Source organism: Corvus brachyrhynchos, unplaced genomic scaffold (genome assembly GCF_000691975.1).
Source record: "Corvus brachyrhynchos isolate BGI_N302 unplaced genomic scaffold, ASM69197v1 scaffold220, whole genome shotgun sequence".
NCBI classification, from domain to species: domain Eukaryota; kingdom Metazoa; phylum Chordata; class Aves; order Passeriformes; family Corvidae; genus Corvus; species Corvus brachyrhynchos.
Genome location: NW_008236209.1, coordinates 8,082,069 through 8,084,720, shown reverse-complemented (window position 1 = coordinate 8,084,720; position 2,652 = coordinate 8,082,069).

Below are 2,652 nucleotides of genomic sequence, written 5' to 3'. Positions count from 1 at the left end.
CCCAATGTGGGATCCCCCGCTTCCACCGGACCCCACGGAAAGGACTGATCGGGCTTCCGAGTGTGTCCTTGGGACGTCAAGTTACCCCAGTTGTAGCACGCTCCGTTTTAGTGAGCTGCGCTCCTGGGGGTGAGGATGGTAGCTCCGCCTGTGCTGGCAGAATCGTCCTTGGTGGAGGATCGGTCGCCTGGAGCTTGCCTGGACACCACTGGGCCCCCGCTTCCACCGGACCCCACGGAAAGGACTGATCGGGCTTCCGAGTGTGTCCTTGGGACGTCAAGTTACCCCAGTTGTAGCACGCTCCGTTTTAGTGAGCTGCGCTCCTGGGGGTGAGGATGGTAGCTCCGCCTGTGCTGGCAGAATCGTCCTTGGTGGAGGATCGGTCGCCTGGAGCTTGCCTGGACACCACTGGGTAAGTATTTTCCCCAGAGGGAATTTACTTTAAAGCTGGTAAAGGCTTTTTGGGACCTGCATGGTCCCTGGCTCTCGAGGAGCCAAGGGTAGGCTGCGCAGCCCCGGGGCGAGTGTGGCTCACTTCCCTCCGGTTGGTTTTTTGGGAAAGTTGGTGTCCCAGGGTTTACTTTCTAGCTCCAGACGTTGTGCTGTGGGTGTAGTACGGGCGCAAAGTTGTCCACAGCACAAAAGGGGGTATTTCTCCAAGTTGTGGGACTCCTGGAGGGTGGGGGGAAAAGTTTTTCTAAGGGGTTGTTAAAAAGGTTTGTTTGGTGGCTGTTTTTACATTTCCCTCAATGCTCCCAGAATCTGGTTTGGAGCGTTCCCTTTTGGAACGCCGTGGGAGCAAAATTGGCCCAGGCAGAACTGAGGAAAGATAGAGAATTAGAAAAATTCTCTTTGCTATACCTGCAGATCCGGTCTGCGTTAAATTGAAAGAGGGAAATGGAAGGACAGCCAACCCCCGGTTCCCCAGTTACCCCTAAAGCTTCTCCTAAACCCGTGTCCCCTAAACCGGGCATCTTGAGGAGAGCAAACCGCGATGCCGCGCAGGGTTGCCACCGACTCCCTGGCTCTCCTCAGGATTCTTGGCCCCCCCGCCCAGACAGTCCTGGCCAGACTGCCCGAGGCTCATCCCGTTCCCCGACTTCCCCAGTTGTTAAACCCTGAGTTCGGTTCAGCTATATGGAGGGTTTAGAAAATGGTCTCCATGCCCAGGGAGGACAAGATGGTGGGCGCCACATGGCAGAGACCCCCTCTTGCCTTTCCTCCCCTTCTCCATCCCGAAACCCTTTCCTCCCAAGTTCTAACCCCTTCCGTCCCAACCCTTTCCTCTACCCTGACTCCTCCCACTCTCAAGCTGGGTCTGCCCCTGCTACCCCTCCCACTTGTCACCAGTTCACGCCCCTGTGCTCCGCCCCTGGAGGTTGTCGTAGGTCCGTGTCCGGTTGCCACCCACTTCCTGCTTCCGGTTCCCACGCTTGGCCTTCCGGTTCCCACGGTGAATGGCCGGAAGGGGAAGGGCCTGAGGACCGGAACCCGGAACTGGATCCCATTCCTTCAGTCGCTCCGGTTATTTATCAAAGGTCCCGGAGAGGGGGAATGACCCACATCAACTGGGAACCCCTCTCCCATCAAATGATTAAGGAACTCTGCAAGGTGCAGAAGGAGTTCGGGAGGGAAAGCGAATATTTTTGCGGCCTTTTAAAGGCAAACCTCCGGAGCAGTAATGACGCCCTTTGACCTGCGTCAACTTTTCTCATGCTCGCTTTCCTCGGCAGAGTTTTTCCTCTGGAAATCAGCATGGGAAAGGGAGCTCCGTCGACTCCTTCCAGTGCTTCTGCAGGGCTCGGATACGGCCGTTGATGCCGATAATCAAGCATTAACTATGGACCATCTGAGCGGCAAGGGGGAATGGGCTTTGGCGCCGAAGCAGGCCCAGGATCTGCCCCTAGAGGTGCTGCAGCAGGTCAAGGAACTGGCCGGTAAGGCATTCCTTGGCTTGAGGCCAGACGCGCCCGTGCAGACATACTCGCAGGTCCGACAGCAGCCCACTGAATCATTTCTACGGTTTGTAGAAAGATTAACCCGAGCCGTAGAGTTGCAGGTCAAGCAGCCGGCAGCCAGAGAGGAAGTCATCACAGAGATGGCAATGGTAAACGCCAACCCGCAGTGTAAGGCGGCCATCCTGAACCTCCCCCTGGACCCTCCACCGACAATCCAATCGATGTTAGAGGTTTGTGCTGCGAAGGCGCCACACCTGCAACCTGCCGGCTCGGACAAACAGCGATCCCGAGGAGCGGTTTCGGTGGGAACGGCATCACATCACCCTGCTGCAGACCAGAAGAGGACCACGGGCCAAAGCAGCAGACCACCTCCAAAGAAGAACGGCCAGAAGAGGCCCCAACAGCAGACCAGGAACACCTGCTTCCTTTGTGATCTGCCCGGGCACTGGACCAAAGACTGTCCTCTAAAAAGACAATTTCATCAATTTAAAAGAGAACAAGGGTCGAGGGGGCTTGAGGACCGAAAACAAGAAAACTGAGTGGGGAGCGCGTGCCCGCCCCGCGTGATGACAAAAAAGGGACGGGACGCAAGGGGGAGGAGGGACGGGGGGGGCAGAAAATGGCTTCACCAATTTACCGATTGAGACATTACAGCCGGACTTGGCTTCTTCTTCCTACGGATCTTTCAGGTTGC